General features: G+C 44.5%; 1 protein-coding gene across 4 annotated transcripts in view; it reads right to left on the bottom strand.

The window, feature by feature from the left end:
• Positions 1 to 12,105, bottom strand: part of TEX2 (testis expressed 2) — a 126,561-nt gene extending 114,456 nt beyond the window's left edge. For 3 of the 4 annotated variants that reach the window (XM_064270908.1, XM_064270912.1, XM_064270913.1), the window contains exon 1: positions 12,014 to 12,105. The gene's annotated coding sequence lies outside the window, so the exon portion shown is untranslated. Of the gene's footprint in view, positions 1 to 10,388; positions 10,448 to 12,013 lie in introns of all 4 variants that reach the window. The other variant, XM_064270909.1, reaches the window with a different exon arrangement.
• Between the last annotated feature and the right edge of the window lie 1,085 nt (positions 12,106 to 13,190).

Here is a 13,190-nt window from a genome sequence, read left to right as displayed (position 1 = left end):
ACCTCTCGGTTAGCAGTCAAATGCTTAGGAAAGGACAGAATGAATTCCTACGCTCTGAGAGGAAGGCTAGCACATCGTATACAGAAGACTCCAACCTTGAGGTCTCAAGCCCTGTCCTACGGGAGACATACTCAGTGAGAGAGGGGTTCCTCCTGAGGCTGGGGGCAGGAAGCCTGTTCAGACAAGAGGGCCACCTCGAATCCCTTCTTCGCATCTTGGCAGCCAAATGCAGCATCCTTTCAGATGTGGGGCTAGAATGTGCTTCTTCGGAACCCGTTTTCAGGTTCAGTGCCAATGATGAATTCCCTTGGACTTTTTTTTCCCCCCTTCCCCTTCCCGGGATTTTAGTCTAAAAACCATTCAAACCCTCTAATAAACCCAAGTTTTAAAGGGCATTCCTCCAACTCTCCCTGGTTTTCTAGTGTGCTTGTATTCATTCATTCACCCAACAAATCTTTAAGAAGTACGTGCAATAGCGTAGATACTATGCTAGGTGCTGGGTACATAATGATGAACAAACCAACAACGTCCCTGCCTTCCTGGAGGAGGGGGGAAAGGCAGATGCCAATTAAAGAATATGTAATAACCAACTGTGATAAGTGCTACAAAGGACAAGAGAGGAAAAGGGGGTGAGGGGAGGGGGCAGAGCTGTTTCCTGCAGAGCAAACAGCATGTCAGTTCAGTCCCTGAAAGAACTGACAGATGCCATCGAGTCAATTTCTACTCATAGTCACCCCATGTGGCAGAGTAGAACTGCCCCATGGGGCTTTCTAGGCTGTAATATGGATGCAGATCGCCAGGTCTTTCTTCCCACAGAGCAGTTGGGTAGGTTCAAACTGCCCAGTTTTCAGTTTACAACCGAGTGCTTAACCACCAGGGCTCCTTGTGATCATATTAGGAATTTCTAAAAGATCACTGACTGCAATGCGGGGAAAAGATCACAGAGGGGTAGAAGTAAATATGGCGAGAGCTGGGAGGCAGCTGCTGCAGTCTTCCAAGAGAAAACATGGTAGTTTAGACTAGTGGTAGCAGCAAGTTGGAGAGAAGAGAGCCACTCCAGAGATGTTTAGGAGGTAAACACCAACGGCACTTGGTAAAGGGCTAAACGTGGCGCAGGGAGGGCGGCCCAGCTTGCACTCGCAGAGAAATGTCGATTACCTCTGGCAGAAAGCAGTCGCCGCACAGAGGCTGCAGCTCACCCTCCGCATCTGTTTTTCAGAATTTCTAAACAAATGCAAAGCCCTTCTCCTTATGCTTGCCTAAATTTATTCTTGAAAACTGTCATCTATTCTTACATTCTTTTACTTGCATATTTTTGAGCACCTACTATGTGCTGGGGATTCAGAGGTGACCAAGATGGCTGAGCCCTCCATTCTGTCTCTGCTGAGCCCCCAGGGGTTCTCTGGAGGCAGCCTCCAAACCCTCCTGTCAGCAAAGACCACCTCTCAAGGCTGGGTGTCATCCTACCTCCTGAAACCTTCACACAGGCCACTTAGCCAGCTCTCTCCACCTCTCGGGGACGCTCCATTACGCAGGAAGCCGCACCAGTGCTTCCCGCTCGGGAGATTCATGCCTCATTCATAAGCTTCTGAGTCCTGGGAGACATTAACAGCATCAAACTTCACATCTCAGGTCTTTGTGCCATCAAACTCTCACTCTCACAGGAAGACCATAAGCCCACCAGGCAGTTCTCCTTTCTACATAACAGACTCCCTTTCTCTAGAATGTACTAAGTATAGGAACTACATTTGGTTTGTGCTCTTTCATTCCCCAAATTAGTACAAGCTGGCTTCTAGCCTATCATTCAGATTGGTGGTTTTATAAACCCTAACCAAAACCAAACCAAACCCACTGGAGTCAAGTCGATTCCAACTCATAGTGACCCTACAGGGCAGAGTGTAACTGCCTCACAGGGTTTCCAAGGAGCAGCTGGTGGACTCAAACTGCTGACCTTTTGGTTAGCAGCCAAGCTCTTAACCACTACGCCACCAGGGCTCCTTATAAACCCTGGGGCTGTGCTATTTAACTGTGAATTAAATTAAATCAAAAATTTCAATTCACAGGTGCACTAGCCACTATTCAATGGCTCAATAGTCACATGTGGCTAGTGGCTACCATGTTGGACAACGCAGAGAATGCTTCCAACATTATGGAAAGGTCTACTGGATAGTGCTACCCTAAAGTACAATAGAGGTACTGCTACAGGATTCTTCATGTTTGATACCAATTTACCCTTTAAAAAAAAGTAATATACAAAAGTTTAACATATGGAGACCTTCGACATATTCACTTGTGTCCTCTGATTTTACAAATGAAAGCTATAATTCTAGCATAAATTAATACTGCTTTTTAATGTTTCCTAGTTTGGGCTCCATGTAAACTATATTTGCTAAGAATGTTTGAAAATAACCTTGTGACTTTCTTGTGGGCAAGAAAGGGGCCAAAATTTTACACACGATTGTTGTCAATAACTGTCTTATTTTTTATATACCTAACAGACTTCCCAAGAGAGTCGACATTTAGCAACTGTAACTGCATACATAGATTAACTGGTCATCTTGAAGGTACTCTAATTTTTTATACCTATTTTTCATAAGCAAGTGTACAAGGGGCTTGTAAGAAATGTTCAATTCAAAATATGAATTCCAATTACCAAACACCAGCCCTGATATTATCTAGCACACAGAATTTTTTTCTTTAGAATCATATCTATCATTTTCTATCATATGATTTTATAGTGCAAAGATACATTTGTACCGTGACAGAAAACCTACCAACAATGCTTCAAACTTGAAACTCTCTTAGAACAAAATTAGCGATATATCAATAATTACTGAACTGGAGGGTAGATACCTGGGGATCCATCATATTATTCCCACTCTGTTTTTGTGCATTTTTTAAAATTTCCGGACTAAGAGAGTTAAAAAAAAAAAAAAAAATTACTGTACATACAAAATTTGATCAGTTCCAACAAACACTTTATAGGCTAATTATAAACTTTAATATAGCTGGGTTCATAATATTTTACTGAACATCCCAAGTCAGGCCAAAGCACAAAAGCCAATGACTTACAAAGTCTCCCATGCCCCTGCAATGATCCCGAGGTGTGGTCACTCCTCTGAGGGAGAAAGCTCCATACCAAAGCTCATCAGAGATGGGGTTCAGGCAGTTATTGTACTCAGCAACTCTGAGTCTTCATGCTTGATCATGTGGTAATAAGATCACTGGACTCTGCCTCCTCTTATTTAAAAAAAAAAAAAAAAAAGGCTACAAATCAACCTCCCACATCCAAATCCCAAGCGGGCAATGAGGGAAAAGGCAGAGGAACAACTGTTTCTGGTCAGCACTTGCCACCTCCTCCCTCTGAGGAAGCTCCTACCCAGTCCCAGGTGCTTAAGAAAGAGTGCCTTCCACAAAGCCGACCCCAAGCTACCTTAGCATGCCTCCAGCGGACATGCATAGCAACCATTTTCATTTTACCTTCAGCCCCGGGTGAATTTACAAATAGAATGATGAAAAATTTTGACTAAGAACCAAAGCTCATCCACTCCGTGTCAGGATCCCCACTGCCCTGACAATCTGCAAACCCTTACCCATAGCCCTTCCATCCATGTCAGGCACTGCTCTTTGGGATTTCCAGGCATTACTCATTCAATCCCCATACAACTCAGAGGAGGGAAACTGAGGCACTAAGAGGTTAGGAAACTTCCCAAGGCTTCTCAAGCAGTGCCAGGGTCCAGAGCCCCATGCTTTCCCTGTGACCTGGCATCCAAGACCAAGGCCATGTGGCCTGCCTTCCCCATCCTGGCCTCTCTCCCCTCCCTTACCACGCCCCAATCACACTTCCCACATGCTGTTCTCTCTCTTGAAATGTTCTTCCCAACATTTGCTGGTGCCTTCCCTTTATTCCTTCTCGGTGTCTGCTCTTTTCCCTCAGAGGAAGGAAATTTCACACTTATAACAATTTAATATGTATGATGCATATGTCTGCTGCTATGTTTACTGTCTAGACTAGGTAATGTACTATATGGGGACCACATAGCAGGGACCGCATCTGTTTTGCTCTCCAACAGCTTTCCAATGGCAAGCATAACGCTTGGCCCCAGGTGATGCTCAAACACTTCAACAACTGATAATTACTGCTCAGTCAGTCCTTTCAGTGGGAAGATTTTCACATTCTATATGTCAAGCCCAAAATGATAAATATAACCACCTTTAGGAATACTGCTTAAAAGACAGCATTAGGTATAAGAAAGGATTTAAAATTGAGTAAAAGAATAGGATAACTTATTGACAGCTTTAAATAGTAAAAGAGGAATAAAGCTCTTATAAAACATACATCGTGCTTCTGAAAGGTTATTTACTGGAGCAATCCAAAGGGTGGATCTTAATCTCAAATCCTAAGAAAGTTTATGACTGAAGCGAGCTCCCTATTAGGATAAGCTGGAAGGCACTTGATTTGTTAGTTCCAACAATCTTCTTAGAGGAAAGTCCTTAGAACCAATATCCCAGGCAAATCCAACAAAGGTTAATATTTCAGAGCCAACCCAGGTTTTCCATTCCGCCAATCAGCACATGGCAAGATGAGATTCTTTCTCAACAGTCCCACTCACGCTCACAGTGATCTGGCCTATGGCTTTTGTTCACCAAAGAAAATCCCTTCCTTTGAAGGACTTAAGTCTTTGGCAACTCCCATAAAAGGTTATTCTTTAGGCTTAACAAGGTCGTCCCAATCCACAGTAGATGTCCTGGATGGGAACTCAGAATTTAAACAGGTACCAGTGTACAATAATAGGCCAGGAATTTGTGGCCTCACGCTGGGGGTGGGGGGTGGAGAGTGGGGGGTGGAGGTGGGGGTGGGGGAATCTTATGGCTTGGAAGGGTGGGACCACCTGAAAGGAACTAAAGAACGTGTCCTGGGGAGCAATATGAGCCTGAGTTCTAACACCACAATACGAGCTCTGAGTCCCTGACCTCACTGTGTGACCTTGGACAAGTTATCTAACCTCTCTGAACCTCAATTTCTTCACCTTAACATAGGACTGATATGCTCCAAGACTATAGCCCCCAGGAAACTGAAGCCACTCCTGAAGTCCACCTTTCACCCAAATATGAGACATACTTATAAAACAAACAATAACACATGTGAGGAACATGCTTCTTAGTTCAATCAAGTATACAAGACCAAATGGGCAACTCTGCCCAAAGGCAAAGAAGTCAGGAAGGGACAGGAAACCTGGATGAATGGACAGAGGACACCTGGAGTGGAAAGGGGGAGTGTGCTGACACATTGCGGGGATTGCAACCAATACCACAAAACAATTTGTGTATAAATTTCTGAATGAGAAACTAATTTGTGCTGTAAACTTTCACGTAAAGCACAATAAAATAACAGGATTGATAAAACTATCTACAACTGCATTCTGAGGATTAAAAGTAGAAACAGCGCCCGCAGGTAACAATTCCCAACAAATGACAGCTACTCATATTGCCATCACCTGCTTATTGTTTTCTGTTTACAAGGCATTATCACAAACATCCAGCTAAGACTTTGAGAGCGCTGAATTCGAGAAGTCCTCTCCTTTCACCCATTTAACTTCGCAAATCCTTAGATTCATAAACTCACATAATCTATGACACCAGATTGAGGAAGGAGACAAATCCATTGCCGCTGAGTCGATTCCAACTAATAGTGACCCTACAGGACAGGGTAGAACTGCCCCATAGGGTTTCCAAGGAGCGCCTGGTGGATTTGAACTGCTGACCTTTTGGTTAACAGCCGAACTCTTAACCACTGCGCCACCAAGAGAAATCAAGTCCAAGTCCTTATTTTGGAAAAAAAGCCCTTAAGGCTTTGAGTGATAAAATGATGTGCCCTAGAATAACAGGCAAAACCCCCAGGACTGGAACCCAGACTTCCTGACCCCAATTCCATTACTCTCCCTAGCCCACGCAGAGCCAGTTTGGGCTCTGTACCCTCATGGCCTCCTAGCGTCACTCTAATTACCGGTGTCTCCGAGACATTTCACACAATGCAATTAAGCATTACAAGGAGTTTGGAAAGAGACAACACAGAATCTTGTATATAACCTCTGAGTTGCTTTAAAATTCACCTGTAAGAGTATTCACATCAGTGTAGGTTTCCATTCTTCTTATATCAATGTTTATTTTTAACCTGGGATTTAAAGTTGACAAAGACCTTAATGAAAAGGCAAGATAAAGGGAGTTGTCTATCCATGGCTCGTTAGCTCCTGAAGTTAATACTTCTCACGGGGACAAGAGTCAGCCAAAGGACAGAACTCCAAGCAAATTGGAAAACGTTCCTTCTGCCCACAGATCATGGATTATTGCCTGGGCTCCGAGAAGCACATCTTATAAGACGCTCACCAATTTTAGCCCAGGACCACCTGCCAGTAAAACGTTCATTCCATCATTTGACAGCATCAATGCCAGGGACATGTGTGACCTCATTTAATCCTCACAACTACCCATAAAGAATGTACTACCACACTTCATCTAATCTAAGACCCCACTGACTGTAAGACACACTGTTACTCCATGTACAAAGAAACCACTGGCAATTATAACTATAAAATCCTAAAGATTATAGAACTTTTTTTCCAGAAATGTTAAGATGTTATACTGTCTTAGATTGATGAAATGTGAATATTGTCCCACTTTACAGATAAACTGAGGTTACAAAAAGTAATTTGCCCAAGGCCACCCAGATGATAAGTGGAAGCACTGCAATACAAATTTGTGCTAAGTCCACTCACCTTTTCACAGCAGTAAAGCAGATTTCCCTACAGCCATGTGGATTCCCCCAAAAAAGCACTGAGCAGAGAGGCAGGACACTAGGTGCTAACCCTGGCTCTACCTGGGGCACATTAGTAGCTCATTAACCATGGCAAGTTTCTGAACCTGACCCTTCATAGGCACCAAGAGGCTACTATACTAAAAATACTAGACCATGTCTAATAAAAGTCATCCCTTTCCTAGGAAAAACGATGTGATACAGTGGGAAAGGCACGTTTTGGAATCGGAAAGTCCTAGATTGAAATTCCTGCTCCATCATCTAATCAGCTTATAACTCTGGGCAAGTTCCTGAACTTTTGTGAGCCTCAGTTTCCTCTTTTGTAAAATGGGGCTACCACCATCTCCCTTAGAGGGTTAGTTGCTCAAGGACTGGAGAGAATATCAGAATAGGGCAGGAAGTAGCACCTAGTAGAGTTGGAGCTCAACAAATGCTCTCTTCTTTATACTGGCCTTCTCCTGCTTTGGGCAAAATCAAAGATTCCCTCAACAGTTCTCAAGGGGGGTCCTCAGGAGAAGTAAGCCAAGTAAACCCAAGTAGAGGGATACTTGGGTAAAGAAAATGAACTGGAAGAATCTGGACGAGAGGGACACTGTTTGTTTAATGAACTTCTGAACTTTTGAATAAATCAATTGATAGCAGAAAGGGAAAAAAAGAAAGAAAGAAAACTCAAAGCCATCAAGAAACACAGGTCACTCAAAAGCAAAAGACAAAATAAATAAATGGCACATCATAAAAATTAAAAACTTTTGTTCATCAAAAGACTCTACCCAAAAAGTGAAAAGACAAGCTACCGACTGGGAGAATAACTTCAGAAACCATATATCATCCCTCAAGAATCTAATAAAAAATACATATATAAAATTTTGACAACTTAACAACAAAAAGACAATCCAATCCACTCATAAAACGGGAAAAGGACTTGAATAGACATTTCACCAAAAAGGACATTAAAACTGCTACCAAATACATGAAAAGATACTCAGTGTCAAATCAAAACCACAATGCGACACCATTTCACTCCCACAAGGATGGCTTAGAAAAACAGAAAATAATAAATGTTGGTGAGGATGTGAGGGCTCCGGATGTGCGGAAGTTGGAGCCCTTACTCATTTCTGGTAGGAATGCAAAATAATGCAGCCATTGTGGAAAACAGTGTGGGGGTTCCGTATGACCCAGCAATTCCAATCCTAGGTATATACCCAAAAGACTTGAAAGCAGCGCAAAGACTCAAAAAGAGACTTGTACAATGTTCAGTGCAGCACTATTCACAATAGTCAAAAGGTGGAAGCAACACCTAAATGCCCATCAACAGATGAATGGATAAACAAGATGCGGTACATACACAGACGAGAATACTACTCAGCCAGCAGGAAAAATGAAGTCTTGATACACACTACAGTATGGATGGAGCATGAAGACACTGTACTGACCCAAATAAGCCAATCAGAAAAGGACAAATACCGTATGACCTCACTTATATAAAAAGACAAGAAAAGGCAATGCATACAGACCAAAGTTTATTAGTGGTTACCAGAAGTGGGTGGGAGGGGAAAAAGGGGGGCTAACGGTGACAGAAAAATTGCATTAATTAAGGGTAGGGTTGCACAGCCGATCGTTGCAATGGCTGTCAATAAGTTGTATACGTGTAAAAAGCTGAATTGGAAAAAGTTGTGTCATAGGTATATTTTCAAAAAATAGTTGCTTCTGAGGCTGCTTATGTACAAACAAATGCCTCTGGGGTTTAGTTCCTTGGTTTGGAGGGTTAAGGTCATGGTTTCATGGGACATCCCAGTTAACTGGCCTAATTACTTGTTTAGTGCTTCTGTTCTTTCTCCTACTTCGTTGGGTAGTGCCTGGGGTCTTAAAAGCTTGCAAGTAGCCATTCAAGATGCAACAATCGGTCTCTATTTACCTGGAGCAACAGAGGAAGAAGGGCAGTAAGAAATAAGAGGATATGGAATGTGTGGCTAATTGCTTCCATGAACAACTGCCTCCTTTGTCATGAGACCAGAAGAACTGGATGGTGCCCAGCTACCATTACTGAACACTTTGATCAACAATTCCACAGAAAATCCTGATCAAAAGGAGGAAAATGCAGAACAGAATTTCAAATTATCATGGACTCCAAACTTCCTGGAGCCATGGAGGGTAGATGAACCCCCGAAACTACTACCCTGAGATCATCTTTAAACCTTAAACCAAAAATATCCCCTGAATTTTTCTTAAAACCATAAAAAAAAATTTAGCTTAACTAGTTAAAAAAAAAAAAGACCTGCCTTGAGCATTATGCTCTTTTAAGAACTATCTATATGAGATCAAATTAACAATAGCAATTCGGGAAGATGTGATAAGAACCTCAGGGGGCACAGTTTATGTTAATGGAGGAGGATCAACTCAGGAAAGGAGGGTGAGAATGTTGCATAACTCAAAAAATGTAATCATTGTCACTAAATTGTACATGTAAAAGCTATTAAAAAAAAGAACGTTGATACATCGTTAAAATTAATGAATGTCACTGAATAATTCGTGTTGAAATTGTCAAATGGGAACCTAACTTGCTGTGTAAACTTTCAATAAAATAGTATTAAAATAAACAAAAATAACCCACTGGTCAATAGATATGAGAATGAAGACAGTTTTATTATCAAACCTGACACAGAAAACCAGTCTTTGAAGATTCCATTTCACAACCGAAAGTAATTTATAGAGGGAAGAACTTCTACCTGTGGCCTGCCAGAAGAATGAACAAATCAGTCTTGGAAAAAATACAATCAGAATAATTCTTAGAAGCAAGGATGGCGAGACCTTGGCTTCCTCACTTTGGACAAGTCGTTGGGAAAGACCAGTTGTTAGAAAAGGACATGATGTTTGTTAAAGCAGAGGGTCAGCGAAAACGAGGGAAACCCTCAATGAGACGGACTGACACAATAGCTGTAACAAGGGACTAAAACATACCAACGACCGTGAAGGTAGCACAGGGCTGGGCAACGTTCTGCTGTTATATGTACGGTAGCCATGAGTCGGAGCCAACTCAATGGCAGCTAACAACTGTTTTATTCCTACATTAAGTAATGCTCTGTGCATGCCTTCTCTTTCTTTTCTCACTAGCTTCAGAAAATCCTCAGAAGACAGGGCCCTTTGACCTAGAGGTATGCAGAATAAACTCTCAATCCCCATTTTTTGTTTTTTTGGGTTTTTTTTGTCCACTGTACCAATAACGCCTAGCACAGTTTCTGACACACAGCAGACTCTCAATAAAAATTAGTTAAATGAGTATTTTTTTTGACTCCTTCGTGCAATTTCTTTTTGACCAAAACCCCAAAACATCTTATACATTTATTCTACCTAAAGCCTAACCTTTCCTAGTAACATTCTAATCACATAATCATTAATAAAAAACAACACGCTTGATGTATGCTATGTCTCTACTCACAGGACAGCATTCTATTCTCTCTTCAAAACGCACTTCCAACAAGGCCCAGTGTACTCAACCCAAACCAAACTTCTCAACTTTTCCTTCCCTCTCCCTGTCCCAGCCACCCTTGGGTTAGTCTTCAGTGGACACAGTTACCATCATCTTCAGATCTCCACCAGTCTGTTAATCTTCTTCCTCTCAGGCACAGTCTTTTCCTGGAGATAAATGTGCAGGCAAGTTCAGTTCACCCACAGCCCTCACTCCTGTGCCCTCCAAGCCTTCGCTGATACCATGAGAGGTCTATGCAACAAGAAAGAAACTACAGGGCAAAAATCCAGCTCAATCCCCATGACCTCAGGAGACTTGTTTTCCATAAGTTTAGGTCAACTACCAATTTCTGGAAGAACCGGATAGATTAATAAAGACCTAACAGAAATGGCTGTTTCACACTTTCAAAACCTTCTAGGAGACAAGCAGGCACTTGTGTTCCCCAACTCTAAAACCCACAACCTTAGACTCCTCAAACCCACCCTCTCCCAGATGGTCAAGGATCATTTGCCCCTCGATTTTCCCTTATTGATTTCCATCTAAAAGTCACTCATTTTTTCCCTTCTAGCTTACAACTGGTTCCTGAAATGACTCCTTTAAATCCTTTGATGTTTACCATCAAAACATACAAAAGTGGTGTATTTTCTGCTGTTCACGTTTTCGACAACAAAAAATAAGTTTAAAAAAAAAACATGCAAAAGGGTCACTGTTTTCAATTCTTGGGCAAAGCAGTGATGGTGTCAAGACATTGGGACTTCAAACATGAATATGGAACAACCCCTACCCTCAAGGAAGCCAAGCTTTTCTTTCAACTCTAGAAAAGTATGTCCTCCCTGTGCAGTGTCTATAAAACATAGTGACAAAGTACTTTAGGGTCAGGGTAGAGACAGACTTTGCCCTTACATTTGATGCCCTGTAACCATAACAACGATGGTATAAATAACCATCAACCCGTAGAGGGGCTAAGTTTTCCAAAAACCATTTTCAAAGGGGGAAAAGTCGCCTGCACCAGCACCTTGTCATCCGTGTGTTCAGAGCAGATCGTGTGGTGCAATTTAAGTCAGCTGTTCCATTCCTTCTCCCAGTCCCACCCTTTTATTTTTGTGTTCACCAGCGGCTACAGCCTCCACCGTCACACCCGCGCTCCCAGGCAGGGCACCTGGCGTTAGGCCTCAGCCCCAATGTCACTTGTTAACCTTCCAATCACCCGGGTTTCGGCAAGCCGCCACCTCATTTCTAAAGCACACAAACCACTCCACAGCCACCTGCGTTTTCCAGAACTTTGACAAATGCAACCCGAGGCACAGACAACCTCGGACAGATCCGCGTAAAAGTAACTGAGGTTCCCGACTTCGAAGCATTTCGCGATGTAGGCGAGGGGGTAGGAGGTACCCGGGGCCCCATTCATAAATTACAAGCTGTTTTCCTTTAGTTGGCGTGTGGATGCTGCCTTCCTACCCAGGGCCGAGCCCAGAGCCCGGGGCCGGCAGGCTGGGGCACAACTCCAACCGTCCGAAACAGCCCCAAACAACGGGTCCACCCGGGGGTGTCAAGGGGGCACGTCCCGGTCAATCCCCGGGCCGTGACAGCGGGGTGGGGCTCCTGGGGCCCGGCTCCCGCGCCCCGCCAACCGCCGCCGGCCCCTGCTGGTCCCCTAGACCCCGCCAGGTGGAACCGACCCCAGCCAGGGCCTGCTCTGCGGGCGTCCTCTGCCCGGCCCCGGTCGCACTTACCCCGGATCCGCTGGCTGCCTCATCGTACTGCGCCGGCGCCCGCGCTCCGCGGCTGTCGCGGCTCCGGCTCGGGCTAGGGCAGCCGTCCCGCCACCCGCCCCCGGGCACCGGCCGCCCCGCCCCACCGGCGGACCCGCCCCTCGCCCGCGGCCGCCTCCACCAACCAGAAGGAGGCGGGGGCGGAGCAGGCCTCGCGCCAGGCCCGGCCAATCCAGCCCCTACCCCCGCGCCACGGAGCTGCCGCTGTGATGGGTGGGCGATTGGTCAGGTCTGTTAAAGGGGCCGCCACCCGGGCGGCTGGGGAGGGGGACGTCAGGAGGGGATTCGGGAAAGCGGGTAGGGGTGAGTAAGAGTTTATTCTCTCTCCCTACGGGACCACACCGTTATCTCCAGCTCTGCGCGCTGATTAATTTCCTCTTCCTGCAGCTTAGCAACAGGTGGACACAGAGCCTGTCCCTGACAGAGGAAAAACTGAGGGTCTGAGAACCAGAGATCTCCCGCTAGACAGATTCACTCAACAGCTGGATTTTAAAAGGGCGGTCAGACACATCTGTCCCCATTCAATCCCAGAAATAGGCTTAAAAAGGCAGATTCCAGCCTTCCCCAGTCTCTCCTCCCCACATCTGACCACGACATCCAATCAGGAACGGACTCTGTTGCCAGTCCTCAGAGCTTAGAACTCATCTCTAATGTATATGAGTTAATTTATAAAATTTAACTTTATGCTCCGAGCATTGCTCTACACAGCTGTACGGTAGAGCATTTATCATATGTAAGAATCACCTGGGGATCTTGTGAAACTGCAGATTGTGATTCAGTACATGTGGGGTGGAAAAGCAGGTTCTCAGCAGGGGGCCGGACTGGAAAGGACCAGTTCAAAGCCCTGCCAAGAACTGACTTGGCGGGGGAGGAGGAGCATTCTTGGTGCAGTGGTTAAAGCCCTCGTCTACTAACCAAAAGGTAGGCAGTTTGAACCGACAGCGGCTCCAGGAGAGAAAGATGTTGCAGTCTGTTCCCATAAATATTACAGCCTTAGAAACCCTGTGGCGCGGTTCTACACCGTCCCATTAAAAAACAAACAAACAAACAAACCCGTTGCTGTCAATTCCGACTCATAGCGACCCTATAGCAGAGAGCAGAATTGCCCCCATAGAGTTTCCAAGGAGTGGCTGGTGGA

Source organism: Loxodonta africana, chromosome 18 (genome assembly GCF_030014295.1).
Source record: "Loxodonta africana isolate mLoxAfr1 chromosome 18, mLoxAfr1.hap2, whole genome shotgun sequence".
In the NCBI taxonomy this organism is placed as follows: Eukaryota; Metazoa; Chordata; class Mammalia; order Proboscidea; family Elephantidae; genus Loxodonta; species Loxodonta africana.
Note: the sequence above shows the minus strand (reverse complement) of the source record. Positions and strands in the feature narration are given on the sequence as shown.